This window comes from Cynocephalus volans, chromosome 1, assembly GCF_027409185.1.
Source record: "Cynocephalus volans isolate mCynVol1 chromosome 1, mCynVol1.pri, whole genome shotgun sequence".
NCBI lineage: Eukaryota > Metazoa > Chordata > Mammalia > Dermoptera > Cynocephalidae > Cynocephalus > Cynocephalus volans.
Window position 1 is genome coordinate 192,296,344 of NC_084460.1, and position 25,309 is coordinate 192,321,652.

The following is a 25,309-nucleotide window of genomic DNA, read 5'->3' on the forward strand; positions in this document are numbered from 1 at the left end:
CTTACTTTGATATGTTAAACCTGCTTTCACTTTCTGCTGTGACTCTGCTCTTGGATTCTTTCCTGTGGAAGAGTCAAGAACCTAGTAAGAGGATGGGGTGGGTTGAGGCCTGCTGTTGGGCCTCCCCAGATTCTCTCCTCCAGTATCAGTGGAGACACTGCTACTTGATGCTCACAGGAGTACCTACAGGCTATTTCCAGATCAAAGAGAGGAGAAGGGGCCAAATACTGCAACAGACTATTCAAGACTAAAGATGCTGGGACAGGCAGTATCCATCATTTATCTAGTAAATACAGAAAATGTACCCTCCTTGCCAAAATATATTTTGCTTAGTAACCTTAAGTATAGAAGCTTGACAGTGTATAAGGCAAAAGTGAATATGTTTTAATTAAGATTCTGAAGATGATGGACAGATAGTTTGTTTTGCCTTTGCTAGTCAGTGGGTTAAGTGTATGCTATTAGCCACCAATCAAGGTGTCATGTTGTTATTCATCATGATCAAGACAGTGTCACAGAATTGCCATCGGGGGCATTTTCCATGATGGACAGCAAGACTAAAGAGTCATGGTATTCAGACTCAGAACTGACTTAGTCATAAGGGTAGTGCTAGAGAATTTTAACAACAGTTAATTCAGTTGTGCTGGGAGAACAGCTTGAAGAAATTCTTTGCTATGGTCTGAGATTGCTGTAGTAGTTGTCAGAAGGATTCTGTGGCCTATTAAATAAGAGCAAGTCAGACTTGCTGTGTGACCCTGCTCTGAAAGAGCCTCTGTGGGTCCTTCACATGCCCAGAATGTTCCAAGGCTCAGACGCCAGGTCCACCAAATCACCTCTTAAAAAGGTCAAATATTAAAAGCCATTGGTAAAAGGCCACAAAATAATGTTTACATTGTGTAATGATAAAATAAAGAAACAAAAAATAAATAAAATCCATGGGCTCACACTTAGAAAATACAGAAAAGTATAAAGCAGAAAAATCACAATCACCATTCAGAGATAATTATCTTTGTCACTTAAGCAAATTTTTTTCAATCTATGTGTGTTTTTCTTGTATGTGTGCATACATACATGCTTAAGTGTGTATGCATTAAGGTAGTTTTATGCCACTGTTCCACTGAAAAAAATACTTTTCAGTGAATATCCTTTGTACTCAGGGAGACATAAATATACTAGTATTTGATAAGTACTGTAGTAGACTTAAATGAGTTGCTATAGAAGCATTTGAGACTCTCCTAAACCTATTGGGTTGAGAAAGGTTAATGAAAGAGGAAGTGATATCTGATCAGAATCCTGAGGGATGAGTAGAAACTGTTCAGGTGAAAGGTAAGAGGGAGAACAGGATATTGAGCAGAAAGAGCAAGTTGTTCAGAGTTACAAAGCTTATGGCATGTTAGAGAAACTGCAATTGGCTTGATATGGCTGCAGCATAGTGTTAGGGGTAGATGTCAAGTAACGATGAGTATATTAACATAGAATTCAGTTACTGGTATGGCAGATACCCCTGTTTATTTAATCTGTTTTGAAATCTGTATACAGTTAACACAAATAATTTCATTCTAAAATTCCTAACTGGGATGGGGAGTTTTCAGTTAAAATAGCAGACTAGAAACCTCCAAAAATCTTCTCCTCCATAAAAGCAACAAGAAAACTGGCAAAATTTGTTACAATAATTTTTTTCAGAAATGTGGAAACTAACCAAAGCTTGCAGCAATTCTGAGAGAGTTTATTTAAGAAAAATAACTGAATCTCAGGAATCACAGTGAACTTTATGACATTCTAACGTCATTTCCATCCCGCATCTTCAGCTCCATAGTGACCTTGAAAACCAACAGCCAACAATTATGGTCAAAACCAGCAGCATAGCAGCCACTGGAGACTCGGAATAGGGTTGGTGCTATTTCAAAGCCCTGTTTCCACGGCCTTGTCATGATCTGTCTTGATTGGCAGTTCCATGAAAAACCCCCACTCTCAAGCTGTCTTTATTTGTCCTGACTTGGAGCTCCTGTGGTGTGAACAGTCTTTTCCCTGGGGCATTTGTAGAAATAGTAAGTGGCAATTTTTTAACATCACAGCTGCATTGGCAATGAATAACAGTTTGGACAAACAATATACTACACAAAAAGCTTAAAAGGAGAAGCAGGGTCATGAGATATTCAAAGGAGGCTTTGAAAATCTCTGATGGGTTCCTGGGAACATAGAAAGTCATGTGCATGCACAGGGCTCTGCTCATGCCCAGGATATGCATATGGTCAGAAATACCCTAGGCTATAGGACCCAGTTGTTTGGTCAAACACTAGTCTACATGTTAATGAGAAGGTATTTTGTAGATGTGATTACTATCTACAGTCAGTTGACCTAAGTAAAGCACATTATCCGCTATAATGTGGGTAAATTTCATACAGTCAATTGAAGGACTTAAGAACAAAAGCTGAAGTTCCTCATAGAAGAAATTCTGCCTTAAGACTATATCATAGTAATGCTGCCTTTGTTTCAAGGCTTGCAGTCTGTAATAAATTTTAGACTCAAGACTGCAACATCAACTCCTTTTGAGTTTCCAGCCTTCTGGCCTGCCCTACAGTATTTTGTTTTTGTTTTTGCAGCTGGCTCTGCCTTACAGATTTTACACTTGCTCATATCAACAATCATGTGGCCCAATTTCTTGAAATTAATATATGCTATTTGTTCTGTTTCTCTGGAGAACCCTGACTTGCAATGTATAAAAATGTACAGTCAAATCTTATTATTCTCCATAGCTGTGTTCTACACAGTCACTGTGAACACTGAGTTAGCAAATACTAAACCACTGATCCTAGGGTAAGTTTTACCATATACATATACAACACAGATTATAATAGTAAATCCTAAAAACAATGCATCCCAGTAGATTCTATTTTCTTTATTTTACAAAAGAGAAAATGAGGTCCAGAAATATGAAATGACTTGCTTGAGGCTGCCCCACTAATAGGTGCCAAAGCTAGGATTCAAATGCTGCCCAGCTGGCTCTAGAACCAGATCTTCTTATTACTGGCACTGCTCACTGATCAGCTCCATATGGCAGCTGGAACAAGAAGACAGAGCATTGCTTTGTTGGACCTCAGTGGGGAATGTGCAGGGTGGGCCACTCAAACTTTTTGCCACTAAGTGCATGTTCAACAAAGGGCTGTAAAAGTACCACTATATTGATTCTGGGGTGACAAATACGTTTTAGCAAGCAGGGAAATTTACAATTTCCAACCCATGAACAATGAGGACTGACTGTAATTTGTGACAATAAGCATAAAAAAGGTAGAAGAAATGTAGGTATATAGAAGCAAAGTATTTTATTAAAATTATGTTGAAATTTATGCAAAATAGATTGTTATGGATTAAGAAGTTAATTGCAATCCCCTTAATAACCACTAAGAAAATGACTAAACAAATAAAAATAAATAAAAGAATGACCAGATAATTAAAATCATGCAATAAATAGTATTATTTAACACAAGACAGCAACGGAAGAGTAGAGGAACAACAAAAAAGACATAAAATGTACAGAAAACAAACAGGAAAATGCAGATGTAAGTTCTACATTATCAGAAGTTGCATTAAATGTAAATACATTAATTACTCCAATTAAATGGCAGAGAATCACAGGATCAATTAAAACAAAATTTGAAAAAAATAGAAAGAACAAAATTCAATCTAACTGTATATGCTGCTTGCAAATTACACACTCTACATTTCAAGACACAAACAGCTTTAAAGTAAAAGAAGGGAAAAAAGATATTCCATGCACACAGTGACCAAAAGTGATGTTAGGATGGCTACATTGATATATTAAAAAAACAGACCTAAAGATAATAATTATTACTAGAGATGAAGGGTAGCATTTATAATAATATAACTGTTAATTTTTAAGAAGATATAACAATATAAATATACATTAACCAAATAAAATTGTGCCAAATAATATTAGACAAAAAGAATAAATTCTGGTGTTCCATTATGTATTAGAGTGATTATAGCTAATGACACTATACTGCATATTTTAAGATAGCTAGAAAAGAAGATTTTAAAAATTATCACCACAAAGAAATGATAGTTTTGAGATGACTGATATGCTAACTACATTGATTTGATCATTATACCATTTATACATGTATTGAAACATCACATCACATTGTACACCAGAAATATGTACAGCTATTTGTCAATTGTAAACATTTTCTAAAAAAAAAAAAAAAAGAAAGGAAAAAAAAGTTTTTAAAATGACAATTAAAGAAATAGATAAATCAACAATAATAGTTGGAGGCTTCAATACCCCATTTTCAATAATGATATTTTTGGTTAAATCAGTTTTCACAGGGTCACATGAGTTATGAACACCCCTTTTATCCTAGGAGCCTCTGCTCATCCTTCAAGGACCTCCTGCAGGCAGCTCTTGCACAAAGTTTGTCCTGACTATGGATTAGTCTTCCCCAATGTACCCATTCAACTTTGGTTTTAACTCATAATATTTTGGGTCTCTTTCATAATTAGGTAGTTTTTATTTACCTCTCAATCAAGAAGATAAATTCCATGAACAAAGAAAGTTTGTTTTTCATCTCAGGCTCTTGTATAAGTACACATTCTCAGTAAATGTTTTAACAATGGAATGAATATTTATTACTATTCAGTTGGTAGCAAAAGATGCAATTGGCTGAATTAGGTAAAGATCAACACAAGCTTGAAAGGACTGTAGTACTAAGAAGAAGTTTGAAAACAACTCAGGAAATGTTTGTGATCGTCTAGTATTTTCCTGTTAATTATATGACCTTTTACAGCCAGATCAGGCCAATTAATAAAGTGTAAATAAACATTGCTATTTTCCAGTAAATGTTGGCATTGAGTTTTATATCTAAGTTTTTGGTTCAAAGGTAACAAGGGCTGCAATGTCACATGGAAGTACAAGAAACATCACAGAAAAATAAACAGAAAGATTGATGCAAAAAAGTTTCAGTTGTTTTCTTTATCAAGTTCTCTGATGACTGTGTGGATAAGTGTGTGTGTGTGTGTGTGTGTGTGTGTGTGTGTGTGTGTGTGTGATCCAGTGACAAATAGAACAATTTTATATCTAATAACATTTAAGTAATAAAGGCTAAGTGTTTGAAGCAGTTGCAAAGAGATTAGACACACTATATTTTCTCAGGTAATAAAACAGATCAAATACAACAGTAAAATTTCTTTATCTTTTTTCCATGGCTTATTTCCTCTTTTCTGCTAGTCATAACAATAGTTATTCTCCTGGATCAGTTATCCTATATGTTTTCAATAAAGTCTAGTTAATGGAAGGGAACTAAAAGAGCTTTTGTGCGGGAAAGGGCATCAGTTACATTGTAGATGGATTGGGGAGCAGTCAGGTGAGGTGGTCAACATGTTATTCACCAGTTAATCATACTTATTCATGGGTGTGGTGGGAATAGTAGCATCTAGAATTTGAATTGTTTTAATGAATATTGCTAAGATATTTTATCCATTCATTCAAAGATAATTTATTAAGAAATTATTTTTATGCCAGGCACTTGGTTCTGCATTCTTTTTTACTATTCTAGAGAAAGTTCGGGTCCAAAAGTGTTATAAAAATAACATATTTTGTTCAGAAAACATTAGTTTGTTTTTGTTTTTTGAAATAAATGGCCAAGTAACCTACTTCTCATACATGCTTACTCTCCAGAGTTCCAGAATAGTAGGGAGTAGTGGGGTATTTGGTGAGCTTCAGGAATAGCTGAAGCAGGGCTTTTCAAAGTGTGGTGGATAGACCAGCAGTGGTCCATTACCTTTTCTTATAGGTCTGTGGTGAGGCAAGTACAGAAATTGAATATAAGGGTCTGGAGACTTTCACATCAATTTTATCAACTTTCAAGCACTGACCTTTTTTTTTAAAATCACTTTTACTATGTTTTACAATTTATCAATTTAAAATGAAAACAAAAATAAAATAAAATAAAACTTGTTGTTCAAGAGAGATAAGTTAGAAGTAGAAGGACAGAGGGTTTTCCCTAGTCTCTTTCTTTATATCCAGAAGAGATATTCCGCTTGCTAAGTAGCGCTTTTAGTAAGGCCTGACAGCCTTTCCCAGAAGATTTCCTTTTCTCCCCACTTGGTCAGCTATGTTGGCACTTTTTACCTATATTTGTACATCAAAAGAGGATATTTATATCTTGGTTGGCAATAAAAAAAAAGGATCTTTCTGTTCTGTATACTAATATAGATCTAAAATAATTTGCATAAATTGTGAGTTTTATATTGAGCACCCAAAAGTTGAAGCAGGGGACTATAAGAATCTAAACTCCCCCAAGATAGATAATTTTGTTACTAGCTTTTCCAGAAGAAAAATAAAGTATTTAATCTAAAGCCCAATTAGTTCATATTAGCTCATTGTCTTATGTACGAGTATTTTTTTAACAAACAAATGCTACAAAGATTTTGAAAATCTGCACAGAATTTTAATGCTAAACATGATTTCTCATATTTTAAAAGGCCAGAGAACCACTTATTTCTTTTCTATGGTACTGACATGAGACATGGGTACGGGCAATATATGGGACACATCCACATACATATTTCTTATAGGGTTTAATGTTATTATTTCACTAGTATCATTAGGTACAATTAAGCACCTATTCAAGTCTCTGTACTGGGCACTATACAGAATTATCCTGTCCCCCATTCTAGAATACTAATGACTTCAGGAAATTCTGCTATAAAGAAACCTGCTGAATTTTATCAAATGTTTTTTCTGTGTCTATTGAGATTATCAGATGATAAAAACTTTCAACAAATTAGGTATTGGAAGAAAGTATCTCAACACAATAAAAGCCATATATGATAAACCCACAGCTAACATCATGCTGAATGCGGAAAAGTTGAAAGCTTTTCCTTTAAGAACAGAGACAAGATGAGGATGCCCACTCTCACCACTCTTACTTAACACGGTACTGGGAGTTCTAGCCAGAGAAATTAGGCAAGAGAAAGGAATAAAGGACATCCAAATTGAAAAACAGAAAGTCAAACTGTCCTTGTTTTCAGATAACATGATCTTATAGATAGAAAAATCTCATCATTCCTTCCTAAAACTCTTAGAGCTAATAAACAAATTCAGTAAAGTTTCAGGATAAAAAATCGGTATATGAAAATTTTGTTTCTATACACTAACAATGAAATGGCAGAAAAAGAAGTCAGGAAAGCAATCCCACTTACAATGGTTGCCAAAAAAATTAAAATACCTAGGAATATGTTTAACCAAGAAGGTGAAAGATCTCTACAATGACAACTACAAAATGCTACTGAAAGAAATTAAAGAGGACACCAAAAAATGGAAAGATGTTCCATGGATTGGTAGAATTAATGTTGTGAAAATGTCCATACCACCCCCCAAAATCTACAGATTCAATGCAGTACCTATCAAAATACCAATGGCATTCTTCACAGAAATAGAAAAACAATCCTAACATTCATATGGAACAATAAAAGACCCCAAATAGCTGAAGCAAAAAATAAATAAAGCCAGATGCATAACACTACCTGACTTCAAATTATGCTACAAAGCTACAGTAACCAAAACAGCATGGCACTGGTATAAAAAAATACACTCAGACAAGATGGAACAGAACAGAGTACCCAGAAATAAACCCACATACTTAAAGTCAATTGATAATTGATAAAGGCTCTAAAACAAACATTGGGGAAAGTATAGTCTCTTCAATAAATGGTGCTGAAAAAACTGTATATCCATGTTTAGAAGAATGAAACTAGACCCCTATCTCTCAACTGAAACTATAAAACTTGTAGAATAAAATACAGGGGAAGTGCTCCAGGACATAAGACTAGCCAAAGATTTTATGAATAATACCTCAAAATTACAGTCAACAAAAGTAAAATAAACAAATGACATTACATCAAACTAAGAAGCTTCTTCACAGCAAAGGAAACAATCAACAAGGTGAAGAGACAACCTACAGAATGGGAGAAACTATTCACAAACTATGCATCTGACAAGGGGCTAATTTCCAGAATATACAAGGAATTCAAACAACTCAATAGCACAAAGCCAAATAATCCAATTAATAAATGGGCAACAGAGCTGAATAGGCATTTTTCAAAGGAAGACATACAAATGGCCAACAGTTACATGAAAAAGTACTCAATATTAGTAAGCATCAGGAAAATGCAAATCAAAAACACACACTGAGATATCTTCTTGTTCTAGTTAGACTGGCTATCATCAAAAAGATAGAGAATAACAAATGTTGGTGAGGATGTGGGGAAACGGGAAAACTTCCACACTGTTGGTGGGACTGTAAATTAGTACAGCCATTATGGAAAACAGTATAGAGGTCTCTCAAACAACTGTAGATAGAACTGCCACATGACTCAGCAATTCCACTAGTGGGTACATACCCAAAGGAATGGAAAGCATCATGTTGAAGGGATACCTGCACCCCCATATTTATCACAGCTCTATTTCCAATAGTTAATATATGGATCCAACATAAATATCCATAGACAGATGACTGGATAAGAAAAATGTGGTGTATATACACAGTGGAATACTACTCATCCATAAAATGAATTAAACTCTGCCATTCACAGCAACATGGATGAGCTTGGAGAAAATTATGTTAAGTGAAATAAGCCAGGCACAGAGAGAGAAATATTGTGTGTTCTCACTTATAAAAAAAAAAAAGAAAGAAAGAAAAGAAAGAAAACAGACAAAGAAAAACAAATAAATAAGAAGAAGAAGTTAAACTGTTAGAAGGAGAGAGGAGGTTTCTACAGGTTGTAAAGAGGAGGTGAGAGGATGGATAATGAAAGGCTGATTAATCAATGCAAAGGTACAGCAAGATAGGAAAAATAAACCCTACTGGTGTATAGTTGACCCCAAAATATATAATTAATAATGTTTTACTACATGTAACCAAACGACTAGAAGAGAGACCAAATGTGCACATCACAATGGAATGATTAAGTTTTGCAATGATGAACAGGCTAATTACCCTAAATAGATCAACACACATTGTATACATATATTAAAAATATAACTCTAAATGTACCTCACAAATATGTACAATCAATATGTTTCAATAAAATTTTTTTAAAATAAAACCCTTCTGGCTTTTGATAATTTTTTCCAAATATTTTGAAATAAAGACCTTTATGTTAAGACATACATTAACATCAAGGAACATACCTTTGGAAATGCTCCCATTGGAACTTACAGTCCCAGATAGGTGTCCAAGCACTGACTATGAGGGCCAGGCAAGGCTGATGGCTGTGCCTTCCAAGGGGCAGGAGTCTAGTGAGTTGCAGCCAAGACTAAACTGGACAGGTCAGCAGCTGTCTTTACCAACATCACAGAAACAGTGTGTTCAGAATAAGGAATGAGAATCACTGTCAAGAGCAGCCATACAATTAATACTTAAATATATATATAATAATATTTAAAATCATATATATAGAATAAAATGAGTATAGAAAAGAAAGGAGAAAGTGCAGGACAGGTCAATACTATTGAGGAAAAATGGAAACTGTAAGTTTTGGGGAATGAAGGAAAGGTGGAGAAAAATGACTGAGAACAAAAGCTAAGATCCTTGCATAGAGATATCTGTCTGAATTGAGATATAGGCTTGGCCATGTTCGGAAATCCAAGAAGCCTAGGCTAATTCTGCTTCCCATCTAATGGTACTGTAGTCCATGGATTGTCCTGATAGTTTCCTTACTCTTAGCACTGTTTCTTGGTGCACCAAGCAACTAGCGTTATTGTCCGCTCAGTCCTTCGTGTACTCCATATCCCACCTGTAGCCCAGCTCCGCATGGAAACATTCTGGAACGCTCCCAGAGCCGGCCTCTCCTGGTCCCTGACTGAAAGCTTTGGTAACTGTAACTGACAGCTGTAGAAACAGCATTGAGTACTTTGGGGGAGGGAAAGGAAGCAAAAACAAATCTACTTACAAAATAAAAGTCAACCTGTGTTACAGGATGAAAAATAGCTGATGTTATCACATGTGGCATCTCTTTATTCCCAATGTAGAGAAATTAGGCTCTTTAACACAAAAAATCAGGGGGAAGGGCAACTCTAATGAGAAGCACGTTGTGTATTGATTACTCTTTGGTGGGTCTTTTACGTAAAGATTCTTAACTAGGATTCTCACACTTGCAGGTGCACCTAAATTACCTGGGCTCTGTGACAGTGTAGATTCCTTTTCAGTAGTCCTGGGATGTAGCCTGATCCTACATTTCCAGCACACTCCCAGGAGGGGTGCTGCTGGTTTTCACACCTCACTGAGAGGAGAGGGGCCCTAAACCAGGATGTCTACCTTACCGCTGCCCTGGGGGACATCAGTGGAGAAAACAATCCACAGCCATTCTTCCAAGCTCTTTCCTCAAGATGCTCCACATACCTAGTTTCATTATGTATCTGATACCACCTGGCTATTGATCTAATCTATCATGTTGTCCAGTTATTTTCAAACTCATCAGCATTCTGGTGCTCATCATTGCTGACCACAGAAGCAAAAACAGGTTCTTGAGCACTTGCTCTGTGCAAGATACTGTGCTAAATGCTTTACATATTGATTCTCTTTCCCTTCCCTTTCTTGCTTTTGTTTTTCTTTAGATCACACAATGTTTCCTCGTGTCTCTGCCCCATGGAAAATAAACTTCAGGAGAGCAGATCTTTATCTTGTCATTCATTGGTATGTCCCAAGGGCCTAGAATGACTCCAGGCACATTAGTGAATAATCAATAAATATTTCCCAAATGAAATAAAAAATAAAAAGTGACCAATGTTAAGTATGTATTATTATTCTCATGTTGCAGGTGGGAAAACTAGGGCATAGTTACTGCAGGGTCACACCTTTGAAATAATTCCACATTCGTTAATACTATGCCATTCTTTACCTAAACAAATTTCTCACTGAGAAATTATACATATGAAAATTGTTGATTTCACCAAACCTAACCTGCTGTTTACAAAGTTAGGTAAACACAATTCCTGGTTTGACTCAGTCCAAGACTTCAATCCCAGTGTTTCTGTTGGACAACACTTGGCCTGGTAGTCAGGACCCAACCTCTAGGCAGCGGCACTGGTAATGGATCAGTGATTTCACTAGCTATCAGAAAAGGCACTGCTGACACCTGACAGACTCTTCAATACCTTGGCTATATGCCTATTAGCTAAAGAAATAAATGACAACTATGCAAAGCTCATGAATGTAAGGTAATAAAACAAGTAAGAAAGAAATGATGAATTATGTAAAATTAGATTTACATGGCAATGAAGCTGCCAGGTTTAAGATTTTACAGTCTGTGGCTTCCTCTCTTCTCTTCAGAACTGAATCCCAGTGCTCTCATTATATTGCACAGGTACATTGTGAATAGTCATTTTTTTTTTTTTTTGACTCTTGGTGAGCTCCAAGAAGGCAAGGACTCTGATTTTTTCATGTCTGTGTCCTCATGCCTCGCTTTATGCCTTCAACATAGTAAGTGCTCAGTGAATGTTGGTGGGTGGTGATATTTCCTAAGCATACTAGAAAGGATTTTTTTTTAATATAATGCAAAGATGAGGTGAGGAAGGGAGTGGAGGGATAAAAGTCAGAAAAGAAGAGGAGTAAGAAGAGAAAGAGGAAATCAACAAAGGTAGATAAGAGTAAAGCTGTACAAAATATGGAAATGCCATTATTTAATTAGTAAAACAGAGAAACAGATGAGGCCAGAAGAGGAGCTGGAAGACAGATTTAGCTGGGAAGTAGGGAGACAGGCAGGTGGAAGTAGCATAGGCTGGGCAGAAATTGTCTTGACGAGCATCTTCAGTATCATCCATAGAGAATTTGAAAAGGGCATGCACAAGTATCTGTGTGCGGTAAGTAAAGACTGTTTTGGTAATAGGGGTTGTTGCTGAACATTTAAACATACAATGCCCAGCTTGAATTTTGATTACCTTCTATCAAAACACAGGATACTTCTGATAAAATTGTGCAAGGTTGATTCAACATCTGAAAACCTATTTGTGTAATACATCATATTGGTAGAATAAAGAACAAAAAAAAGCACATGATAATATTCAAGACGAGTATTTGACAAAATTCAACACAATTTTATGATAAAAACACTTAACAAACTGTGAATAGAAGGGAACTTCCTCAACCTGATATAAAGCATCTATGAACAACCCACAGCTAATGGCACAATTATTGGTGGAAGACTGAATGCCTTCTCCTGAAGATTATGAACAAAACAAGGATGTCTGCACTTCTATTCAACATTTTACTGGAGATTCTAGTCTGGGAAATTCAGCAATAAAAAACAATCCATATTGGAAAAGATGAAGTAAAGCTATCGCTATTTGCAGATGACATGTTCTTCTATATAAAAATTGTGACGGAAATTCACGTCAAAACCACAATGGGATAACATCTCACCCCATCAGGATGCCTATTATCAAAAAAAAAAAAAAAAAAAAAAGTCAAGATGCAGAGAAAAAGGAACTCTTATTCACCGTGGGTTGAAATGTAGATTGGTGCAGTCTTTGGGGAAAACAACATGGAAGTTTCTCAAAAAACTACAAATAGAACTACCGTATGATCCAGCAATCCCACTGCTGGGTATATCCAAAAGAATGAAAATCAGTATCGAAGAGATATCTGCACACCCATGTTTATTGCAACACTATTTATGATAATCAGGATATGGACTCAACCTAAGTGTCCATCAACAGATGACTAGATAAAGAAAATATGGCATACATGCACAATGGAATTATACATAGTCATAGAAAGAATGAAATCTTGTCACTCACATCAACATGGATTAGCCTGGAAGACATTATGTTAAGTGAAATAATCCAGGTACATAAAGAGAAATACTGCATGTTCTCATTCTATGTGGAAACTAAAAAAGTTGATGTCATGAAAGTAGATAGTAGAATGGTGGTTATTGGAGGTATGGGGGAGGGGGATAAGGAGAGGTTGGTCAAGGGATACAAAATTATAGCTAGATAGGAGGAAAAAGTTCTAATGTTGTATAGCATTGAATGGTGGCCTCAGTTAACAACAATTTAATGTACAAATAGCCAGAAGAGAAGATTTTGAATGTGCCCAACACAAAGAAATGACAAATGTTTGAGGTAATGAATATGCTAAGTATCCTGATTTGATCATTGAACATTGTATACATGTATCCAAATATCACATTGTACCTTATCAATATGTACAATTATTGTAAATTAAAAATAATAATAATAAAACAACATGCTAAGGCGGGCACTGAAAAAGTATTAGAACCAATACATGAGTTCAACAAGATAGCAGGATACAAGATAAATATGTAAAAATCAGTTTTACTTCTATACACTTACAATGAACACTTTGGGAATAAAATTAAGAAAATAATTATATTTCTAATAGCATCAAAATGAAATGGTAATACATTTAACAAAAAAGCAAAAAAATTATAATTTGAAAACTACGAAACATTGTTAAAAGAAATTATGGAGCTCTAAATATTCAGAAAAATATCCTATGCTCATGAATTAGAAGACTTATAATACTCCCCAAATAGATCTACATAGTCAACCCAATCCTCATGAGAATTCAAGCTGAACTCTTTGAAATTGACAAGCTGATTTAAAAATTCATATGAAATTGCAGAGGACACAAAATAGTCAAAATAATCTAGAAAAATAAGAGCAAAGTATGTGGACTCTCATTTCTTGATTTGAAAGCTTACTACACAGCAATGGTAATCAAAACAGTGTGGTACTGGCACAAGGATAAACATATAGATTAATGGAATAATACTGAGAGTCCACAAATAAAATTATACACCCATAGTTAAATAATTTTTGATCAGGGTACCAAGACCATCCAATGGGGTAAGAATATTCTCTTCAATAGTGGTTCTGGGACAGTTAGATAGCCACATGCACAAGAATAAAGTTGTACTTTCCCTCACACTTTATACAAAAATTAGCTTAAAATGGGGCAAAGAACTAAAAGTAAGTGCTAAAGCTATAAAACTCTTAGGTAAGAACATTGGAGTATATTTTCATGACCTTAGATTTGGCAAAGAATTGTTCAACGTGATGCCAAAACCACAAGCAACAAAAGAAAAAAAATATATATATTGAACTTTATCAAAATTAAAAACTTTATGCTTCAGAGGACATGACAGGAAAATGAATAAATAGCCCACAGAATATGAGAAAAAATTGCAAATCATATATCTCATAAAGGATTAATACCCAGAATATATAAATATTACAACTCCATAAGAATTTTAAAAATTAATAAAAAGTGGGTAAAAGATCTGAACAGACATTTCTTCAAGGAAGACCTACAAATTGTCAAGAAAAGATGCTTGACATGATTAGTGTATTTGTTTGCTTCTGTGTTGCTATAGCATAATAACCGAAACTGGGTAATTTACAAAGAAAAGAGTTTATTTGGCTCAAGATTCCAGAAAGCTGCATCTGGTGTGGGCCTCAGGCTGCTTCTACTCATGTCAGAAAAAGGCAGGGCAGCTGGCTGGTGCAAACAGAGCACATGGCGAGAGGACGTGAGAGGGCTGGGGAGGAGGGGTGCCAGAATCTTTTAACAACCAGCACTCATGGGAACTAACAGAAGAACTCACTTACTACCTACGCCCCCACCCCACCAGGGAGGGCATTAATCTATTCATGAGGGATCCAGCCTTCCACAACCGAAACAGCTCCCAACACTGCTACATTGGGGATCAGATTTCATCATGCGCTTTGAAGGGACAAAAGTTGGGGGGAAAAACATACCCAAACTATATGAATTAGTAATCATGGAATTGAAAATCAGAACCACAATGAGACACTAGAATGACTAGAATAAAAAGTCAATAACAAGTGCTGGCAAGGATGTGGACCAATCGGAACCCTCATAGGCTACTGGTAGAGTGTTGAATGTTGCAGCTGCTTTGGAAAACAGTCTGGCAATTCCTCAATAAAACCTAGAATTACAATATGACTCAGTAATTCAACTCCTAGGTATATGCCCAAGAGAAATGAAAACATGTTCACACAAAAACCTGTAAATGGATGCTCAGAGCAGCCCAAATGCCCATCAAGCGATAAATGAATAAAACAAAATGTGATCTATCCATATAATGAAATATTATTCAGTAATAATAAGAATGAAGCACTGATTTATGCTACAACATGGATGAGTCTTAAAAACATGCCACATCAAAGAAGCTGGTCACAAAAGGTCACATATTACATTATTTCATTCATATGAAAATTTTAGTGCAAGTAAATCTATAGAGACAAAAAGCAGATAAGTGGTGCTTAGGGCTGGAAAGGGAGGAGAGGGGAAAAAGTGAGAGGTAAAGGGTACAGGGTTTCTTTTTGAGGCAATGAAAATGTTCTCAAATAGACTGTAGTGATGATAATTTCACCTATCTGTGAATATACTAAAAAAAAAATTGTTATACATTAAATGTATGAGTTGTGTGACATGTGAACTGCATCTCAATAAAGCTATTAAATATATATATTTTTTAAAAATATGCTTCTGATAAAATTCTGCTTTTATTGTTTCATTTATTTATTCAAAAGATTTTAAGAGCCCACTATCTTCTGTGCACTTTCACAACACTGGAGATAACAGGGTCAAGAGAACGGAGTGAGCCTCTGCCTCCATGTGGTCTGCCCCCTTTTCTGCCTCTGCCAGCAAAAACTGATTCAGTCAACTCAACAGGTGCTTGTCAAGCATTAGCCATGCACCAGGTATTGGGACAACAGAAATCAAGGGCATGGTCTATGTCCTCAAAGCAGCTGTGGAGGGAAAAGCAGATAAATGGAGAGGAGATGACAGCAGAGAGAAAGATAACTCAGCCAGAAGGTGTCAGGTGACCGAAACTTCCAAGGCCTCCTGAGAGAGTTTGTGTCTGAGCTATCTGGAAGGCTCGGTGTTGGCCAGTAGATGCGGAGCAGAGAGGCAGCCTACGAGATACACAGCACAAAGGCAGACAGGAAGGGAAGCTTAGACATCAGAGCTTCCACCGTTAGAGAGATGCGAGCTGATAGAGGATTAGTGGGAAATCTTCCTTTTTGCTTCTCCATTTCATCTGTTCCTCCACCCCCCTTATTGCTTAGAAACCCCAGGAGCAGAAGCGAGCCCTGCTTGGAGATCAGGGAGAAGATAGTTCCGGGATGATGAGGGAAGGCAAAACAGGGATAGATCAGGGCAAAGGAAGAACCAGGAACATACAAATTCCTCAGTGTATTAATAAGTATCCATTGCTAAGAAATCCAGCAGGATGGAACATTTAGGAAACTAAGTGGGCCATGAAAAGCTTAGCCATCTGTTTAAGAATAATACCTGGAATTTAGAGAGCACATTGACTTCCAAAGAACCTTCCCATCTATTTTCCCCTGTTCTCTGCCTGGCTGTGTTTGAGAGGCATGGGACCTGCTGAAGGGAGAATTTCAAGGGTCTCTCTGAGCTCATTCCATGGCAGAGCCAGCAGCAACTCCCTCTCCAATCTTTGCTGCCCAAGAGGCTCCTCTTTAAAGTTGCAGGAGGGAAAGCCATTTTCTGAACTGGTTGCTACAGGCTAGACACTGTGCTGGAAGCTTAAGAAGAAACTCGTCCTCACAGTAACCTCCCGAAAAGTGAATTTTAGCTCCTTGCCCCTACAGAAGGTGAGGATCAGGAGCATTAAGTAACATGACAAAGGTAACACAGCCGATAAACTATGGGGTTCAGTCTTGGACCCAGACGAATTTGTGTACTATTTGCTGTGGCATGGTGCTTCAAAAGATCAAGGTCTGTGTTTTTCTGAAGACCACTTAATTTATGAAATTGCTAAAATGTAAATGAAGATTATGGTAATTCTGGAGAGGTGATAATTCTTCCCCAAACTATGTAAATTTTTCCAGCATAGGGAGTCTTTGAGAGAATTACTTTGTAAGTACATGTGTGTGATGCGTACATACTATATATGTGCATAACATAAAATTAATATATGCACATAATGCATATAATAATATATGTACTAATATACAGGTAAATACATATGTGTGTATATATATATGTGTACACACACATACATATAATCATTGCACATGCACTGCCTAGTCCTCCTGCTGACCACTTGAAACCAGCAGAAAAAGGGTTCAGTCAGTTTGGAGAGTTTGAGCAGCTGCAGTTAATGGAAAATATTCACCTTCGTAAGAGCTTAACTGAACCTAAAATCCTCTTTGTGTCCTGCAGTGTCAGAATTTTTGTGTGTATGGTGAGGGGAGGGGATTTGGGGGTTTAGAAAGGAACAGAATAACTTCAGCTTTCAAGGACCTTCAGTAATGTAGATGGTAATTTTTAGAGTTGATTTGCTAGGGAGTTTGCATGTTGGGATGCATTAAATTAGAAAGGGGACTACTGGAAATGAAGGAAATGATGCCACCAAACTTAATATTACACGCCAATTGTTCTGAGAGTTAAATCAGCATTTTTCTTGCTTTTGGCATATACTTGAAAGGAGCTTATGTCCTTTTAATGCCACCCAGTACACTTAAGCTATAAAGCAAAGGTACCCTTCTAGAAGGACTTAATATATAAAGACAAAAACATCAACTATAAATCAATGCATATTGATTTAAATAAATAGGTTCATTGCCCTTCGGTAAAACTACCTCAGAGGCTGAGCAGAGCAGTCTTCCTTGTTTAGAAACCCATTGGCTTTACATTGCTAAGCAGAAACCCAAAGGGGGATTCCCTCTAAGACTTAAATTACCTGTGCTGTCTTAAAGTTTGAGATTTTATCCAAATGCTATGCACATCCAAAGCAAAGCTGGACAGAGGCTCTGGGTTGTGGGTGAGCAGAATTTTCTGTGAGCCACCTATGTTTGTTATAAATCAAAATGTGGCATTAATGAGACACCTCCCTACAGAGGGGTGAAGGCAGGTGCCCCAGGAAGTACAAGCCAGGAACACTTCCGTGCTCCTCTTCTGCTTGTCTCAAAGTGGGTGCTATGTTAGTTCCCAACGTGGTCAAAATACTGTGATAGAGCTTTACCTATATTAATTTTAATTCAGTCCTTATAAAAATAATGGATGAGGTATGTAACCATTCTCCTGGCCAGCACAACCAAACCAATATGTTATGACATACGCCACCTCATTTGCAATCCAAACACAAGTCACAGCTCACAGCCAAGGGAGCCGTAGGGTGAGCCTGGCTTCTGTGGACCTCAGTGTTAATCCTCACCATTCTCAGTTCTGTAATATGTCATTAATTAGCTTTGTGCTCCTTAGCACGTTCATTTTTAAATCTAGGCCACATGAAGATGGACTTTTCTGGCTCAAAAATTTCTAGTATGTCATTTTTCTTTCATTTGGAGAAAAGACAAAACCCAGCATAAGAAAAAGGTTTTGGGCTTTGGAACCAGAGACATAGATTCATGTCTGGCCTACCTTCTCCCCAGCTGTGAGAAATTAACCCTCTTTCTGTGCTCCTGCATTATGAAAAGGGAACATGATAATTTGGTTGCCATACCAGGTTAATGGTTCATTTATCCACAGCATGTAGATGCTAAAACGGAGCTCACAAAGTATACTCAGGTCTTTGAAGGGAACGGTCAAGTGAAAAGTCTTAAGGCCTTGCCAAAAGCCCATCTCTGAGCAACAAGAAACTTCCTGTGGTGGCAGCCACCCCTACTCCTTCCCATGAAGACTGTTGTGACGTTTGTGACAGTTTGATCACGAAAAATCTTTTCATCAACACCCACTCATTTTAGGAATGGCCTGTCATATAGAACCCTCTGCCCCTAACACTTATTTTTTATTTTAATTTCATTTATTTTTATTGGAACATAGTTGATTGTACATATCTGCTGGATACAGCATTGAATATCAATACCTGTGTGCAATAGGTGATGTTCAAATCAGGATAATTAGTATATTCTTCATTATACAATATAATTGGTTTTCACGGCCCTTTACCAATTCTCCCCTTTCCTCTCTCCCCCTTTCCCACTACTGGTAACCTCAGTTCTGTTTTATTCTCTTAATATTTCAATATATTATTGTGATTGTTGTATCTTTCTTTTTAAAAATTTATTTATTTATTGTCTATTTGCTTATTTATTTATTTTTATTAGCTCCCACTTATAAGTGAGAACATGCAGTATTTCTCTTTCTGTGCCTGGCTTATTTCACTTAACATAAGTTTCTCCATACTTATCCATGTTGCTGCAAATGGCCGAATTTTATTCTCTTTTATGGCAGAATAGTATTCCATTATGTAAATATAGCCCATTTTCCTTGTCCAGTCATCTGACAGTGGACATTTAGGTTGATTCCAACTCTTGGCTATTGTAAATAGAGCTGCAATAAACATGGGAGTGCAGGTATTCTTCTGACATGATGGTTTCCATTCCTTTGGGTATATACCCAGAAGTGGGATTACTGGGTCATATGGCAGTTCTATATGTAGTTTTTTAAGGAACCTCCATTCCTGCCCCTAACATTAACAAAACTTCCTCTTTTGAAATATCCACACATGCTCACTCAAGGACTGACAGAATGAAGACCACTTAGAAACTTCCCACTTGCTAAAATCCTACCTTAGCAGAACACACACCAATCATTTTTTCCTCTTTTTTGCTCTGTAAAACTTAGTCTCCTTTCAAACACCTTCAAGCCCTTGCTGACACAAGTGAGGGCAGATAGGTTCTCTTATCACGAATTTATGAATAAACTGACTTTTTTTTAGTTTTGCCTTCATCTTGGTTTTGTCTCCAACAGAAAGGAAAATATTAAGCAGAGTGAGAAAGATCAGCATACAGATGCCATCTTTGCCCAATAGTCTACATAGAAAACAAATTAGTAGATAGATACACAAATCCAAATATCATCAATTTTAGGCTTTTGGCATATTACAACTGATTAATAAATTATTTCAATATGGACTTCATTGTTCCTCAGCTTGGTGGGGTTTTCTAAGGGACCAGGACATTTTGACCCACGGGTGGTTGGACCAGTGACTTGTCTCTGCATGACAGTAATCATAGCCACTGACAGAACCTCAAGGCTGTGTACCAGGTGATAAACAAATTACCTATGCCAGGTACTAAACTGAGTGCTTCAACTTCCAGCTACGTGATTCAACCAGCCAGTTAATTCTATTTTCTTTTACAGAATGAGAATGCTAAGATTCAGAGGCTGAGGTCCTTGCCTGGAGGGACATGACTCATAAATAGTGAAACCAGGACTCCTAAGTTGATTCCACAGCTCAGATTTTCTAGGGCATCAGTCTTTATCTAGCTTAGACCTTAGGCCTTTTTGTCACTAACAGAAATTAACTTGTCAGTCTTCGATGTTTCTAAATTCTCCAAGCTTTCTCAGTGTCTTTGTTTAGCAGAAAACTCACCTTTCATGCAAATCTCATTCTATAATGAATTCTACCCAGCCATTCATTTTTATAGACTTTTTCATACAAACATACTGCAAAGGTGTTTCATATTGTGCCATATAAATCATAATGGTGGGTTAATGGGTTTTTTTTCTAGATACTTTGTCTTTTCTTATACCTTTCCTATTGTTATTAAATCAAGCAAATGCTTACATGTTTTGATGGAAAAAAACACAAAAAAGACAAGATACCCTTGTGTATGCTAAGGGGCTGCCTAAATGAATCATTAAGATCCAGCCTTGTACACACATTCACACTGCAGACAGATACTAGGGAAAGATAAAGTTTTGAATATACATATGTAGATTATGCAAATAAACCTCCACTGTTGGAATAATATTGTTAAAGTCATAAAAGGTTAAATACTATTTGTTTAATTTTATTATTGAGGTGGAGATTTCATTGGCTTTTCAGAAAGCTTCTGCCCATTATATAATTTTGGAACATTACAGCCTGCATTCACCAGGGGGGGCACAGAATGGTCAAATAAAGCAAAGTCTGTAAATTGGACTGGCCAGTTTGAAAAGAGTAGAGTCTGTTAAGCTTGCTCTTAAAATCTTCCAACTCATTTTCTTTGGTTCTTTTGTTTCCCTGGAAGAGTAAGGTGATCAAGAAGTCTTCCTTCAGTAAATAATATTGAAAACAAGATTTTAAAGACCAGAGGGCTGCAGGCATTTAATAAGCTACAGGAAGAATACCATTTCAGTCACAGTGCAGAAAAGTTAACAAGGCACTATTATACTTGGCAGGTTAAAGAAAGAGAAGGAAGAGTGTAGAGGATGACGGGGAGAGTGGCATAGGAAGAGGTGGAAATGACAGGCAGGGGTCAGACATGTGGGGTTTTCAGGGACAAGGTCAAAGTTTATATATTATTTGAAATTCAGTGAGAAGCCATGGGGGTTGTATCCATCAGATTTTCAGTGGGAAATATGTAGTGCCCTTGAAAGTGTTCAACTTAAAAGAATTCAGTGAATGATTTAGAAGTGTGGAGAGTGTGAACCAGGAAGCAAGAAGGAGTGTTGGGATCCCAGGGATTAGCAATGATTGGAAGCTCTTACCAGCCCTTGGCCTGAAGGTGAAAATAGAGTGATGGATGTTACCTGAGTAAATTAGATTCAGAGACATGGAAGAAAAGTTGCTGGCCAGAGTTATGTACCTAAAGAAGCACAGCCAGTGCTAGCACAAACAAACAAACAGGAGGTATCAAGGAAATACACTCCTCAACCTCTCCTCTGCTCCTTTTTGGTTGGATGGTGTAGTTGGTGCAGGTCAGCTTGATAGGGTGCAGAGCATCACAGGGAATGGTGAATGATTGATAGGGATGGGGGAAGAAAACATAGATTAACCACACAGGGATTCTATACGGGACTCATAAAAGAAGGTGTCCTGGACTTAATGGCATGCTTAACCTAAAGTAAACAGTGGTTTTCTGAAAATAGAATGGCTCATGGTTTTTGTTTGGAGAATATTAAACTGAAGAAGCATTGAAACAGCTATGTGAGGCCGATAGTAAAACTTCTGGCATCTGGACACTATTAACCAGATCAGAAAGCATCACCATTGGATAAAAACAGATGAAGACAAATGAAGAGATGAAGACAGATGAAGAGAGTGTAAGTGTCTCAATGCACCAAATCTCATCATGTGGACTGCATAGCATGCAGGTATTTCAACCTGACCACATTAAATTATTTGGACAGTGTTTGTTTGTTTGTTTTTAAGTGCAGTTACTTGAGTTCCCCTCAGACATATTAAATCTTAGTATCACCTCTGCATGTGATTCTGATGCAAAGTCATGTATGGAAATTACTAATGTAGTGTATGGACTACAGGTTTTGCCAGATCAAATGACTTTCTATTCTGGGCTCTAGTGACACTGAAGTTTTTGTAATGTTTACCTCTGAGTTTCATTTCCTTTCTGTTAAGTGGAGATAATGATATGATTTACATAGTTGCTATAAAGAATTGAAATACTAAATGCAAAGTGGTGGTAGTTTTTGGCACATAGTAGGTCTTTTTGATTGTTAGTTAATATTATGACTATTAGTATTAAATGATAATAAGTTAAGAAAACAAAGCAGGAAGGGAGTGCAGTCTTCTGAACTGCACTATGCAAGGTTTCTCATAATAGTTCTCTGACGGTTGACTTAAAAAATAGAGTGGAAGTCATTTAGCTAACGAGTGAGAGGACCAGAATATAGTAAATATTGCTGACAACAGACAAGAAAATGCCTGCCAACGGCTTGCTCCAGTATAGAACAATGTCAACCATGTCCTGAAGAAACTTTTAGTTGATGGTTTGAATAAAGTTAGAGAAAACATGTTCACATTTTTGAAGATGACAGTGAGCTAGGGTAGAAGAGTGAACAGGAAAGTGGAATAGATCAAAGACCCAACTAGGCAAACTACAACTTAACTGGCATGCATGTAAATTTTGGTGCTTGCCCATATATAGTATGCACTGAAGATGAAATGTTGGTAAGAATAACAATTTAATTGAAAATTTAAAAAGAGTTTACTTCAGGTTTCAGTTCCAAAGCATAACGAGCTTAGTAGTCACTTTAAAAGAGAAAGGTGGAAAAAAGACTTAAAAATTAGTCTGCTTTTTTGGGACCCATCAGAAAACTGAGGTTATAGGGGAAACTATCACCCTGAAATTTTGAGAGATGGAATATCCAGAGAGTCACAGACAAGACCTGCTTATCTAGACAGAAGATGTTGGAGCCATAAAACTATAAGAACATTAAATGGTGGTAATGAAAACAAGCTGGAGGCTGAGTGTGATTAGTGTGAGTGGAAACCTCCTCTCACGAGTTTCACCTCCAGGAGCCCCACCACGTTCTCACAGCGTGCAGTCAGGAGAGATGCCCTTCCGGCTTTAGCAGAGAAAGAGCAAGAGTAACTCTCACGGAATACTTCAAAAGCATTCTCCACATCTCCACAACAAAGGTCTAATTTCCAGGGAAGAGCACTTTATCAGAGCTTTATTCCAGAGGGGAAAAGTCATTTTCCTCATTCCAACCCCCTCTGGCCTTCCTGCTTCACCTAAGGATGGGGTGGATAGCAAAACATGAAAAAAAAAAAAAAAAAAAAAGAATTGTGAAGGTCACATCGCAGACACTAAGACTCTGTGAGAATGTGGCTTGATCATAAGGTTATATAATGCTCCACCTTCACTACACATTGCCCCCACAGCAACAGGGCTCCAGCATAATAACAACAGTGAATTACAGTTGAAGGAATTATAAACAAGACATAGACTCTATCTGGCAAAGAGTTTGGGGAAGCACAAAATCAACACAGGAGGAAAAACAAGGACACTAGCAGATTGTTAAGCCTTTGGTAACTCTAGCTACAACAGATAACATAGCTTAACTCCTAGAAAGATCATAAAACCTCACACTAAAGGGCCATTTGCCTCAATCCCTATTACATGTTATGTCATGTCGGAGTTTTGAAAAATAAAAAATATATAATGCTGAAAGTCAAGAAAACACATGCTCTGAAAAGGCAAATCAAGCATCAGAATTGGACTCAGACGTGACACAGATGTCGGAATTATCAGAAAGAGAAATTAAAACAACTTTGATTAATATGTTAAGGACCCAATGGAAAAAATAGACAACATGCAAGAGATGGTTGGTGTAAGCTGAGAGACAGACACTCAAGGAAAGTTCCAAACAGAAGTGCTAAAGACAAAAATAGTGTAACAGAAATGCCTTTAATTGGGTCATCTGTGGACTGCACAATCTGACCAGACTACAAATGCATAAAACAACGTCCCTGAACTGAGTAAGGAGAAAAAGTGCTGACGCAAGTAACTCTGGAAGTGAGTGAAGTTTGTAGCAAAAAGGGTAAAAGAAACTGTGCATAGGCTCTGTACTCTAGATACTAAATTTATTTGCTATACAGAAATACTTATATAATTAAAATGTATAGCAAAAACAGCACAAAAGCCAGGAAGCAATTAAATTAAATTAGAGTATACTTAGGCTCTCTGATTATATGAAGTTTACTGTTAATGTATTAGTACATTTTAAGTTTTCATAAATCAGGAGGAGAGATTCCCACATACATTGCTCAGTAACAAAGATAACAAGCAGTCAAAAAGTTAGTAAAAACATTTTCATAATACGAGTATTTTCATAATAGGATTAATACTGAAGAATGTATATTATTTTCTTAGTCTGCATGGGATATTTGACAAAATCAATTTTACACTGGAATACTAGGGAAGTCATATATTTTAAACGCACAGAATATATTCTCTGACCACAGTTGAATTAAACTAGAAATGAATTACAAAAACAACCAGAATTCCTCACTCCACCATTGCTGAAAACTATTGAACAGATCTTTAAATATCTCATTGGTCAACTACAACAACAATAAAAAACTGAGAATGAAAATTGGAGCATATTTTGAAATGAGTAATAGAGATATTATAAAATATCAAAATGTGTGTGTAGCAGCTAAAGGCATTCTTAGAAGAACAGGCATAGCAATTAAACCCAAAGAAAGTAGAATGATTGCAAAGATGATAACAGCAGAAACTAATTAAATAAAATACAAGCACATATATACAATATAGAGAATCAAAGCCAAAAATTGGTTCTTCAAAAAATAAAATAAAATAAAACAAACTCTTAAAATTTGATGAAGTATTGAAGGAAAAAAAAAAACAAATTACTAATATCATAAAAGAAAAAACAAGATATCATTATAGAGCCTAAAGACAATAAAAACATATTGAAGATATTGTAAGAACTTTATGCTTATTATAAAACAAGACAAAAAGGCTCCAGGTTTAGATAGCTTCTAAATACTTAACTCTTCCTATTTCTTCCAACTA